The sequence below is a fragment of the Condylura cristata genome, unplaced genomic scaffold (genome assembly GCF_000260355.1).
Source record: "Condylura cristata isolate star-nosed mole 26May11 unplaced genomic scaffold, ConCri1.0 scaffold00073, whole genome shotgun sequence".
NCBI classification, from domain to species: domain Eukaryota; kingdom Metazoa; phylum Chordata; class Mammalia; order Eulipotyphla; family Talpidae; genus Condylura; species Condylura cristata.
The window spans coordinates 162,049-162,554 of NW_004567174.1; positions in this window are offsets into that span (position 1 = coordinate 162,049).

Genomic DNA, 506 nt, shown 5'->3' on the forward strand with positions numbered 1-506 from the left:
CAGGCCCTCGGCCGCCCCGGCCTCCGCCCCGGCTCAGGACCAGCCCCGCTGCCGCTGTCCGGCCGCCTGACTGACCCGCGCTGTCACGAGGACACAGCCAGGGCGCTGCCCGCCCGCCCGGGTGACCGCGTGACCGCGGCCTCAGAGCCTCAGCAAATCTGTTTGCTTTGAGGACGGGGCAGCGGCCTGACGCACCCCAGGGGTCCCCTCACGCGCTCCAGAGGCTCTGAGCCGCGGCCAGCGGCTGCGCAGCTCCAGTTAGACCGCTGACCCAGTGACCGGCCGCCCGGAGCCACTGGCCGCCCGGAGCTACTGGCCTGCTGGAGCCACTGGCCAGCAGGAGCCACTGGCTGCCAGGAGCCACTGGCCGCTAGGAGCCACTGGCCAGCCGGAGCCACTGGCCAGCCAGAGCCACTGGCCGCCCGGAGCCACTGGCCGCCCGAAGCCACTGGACAGACGGAGCCACTGGCCGCCCGGAGCCACTGGCCAGCCAGAGCCACTGGCCG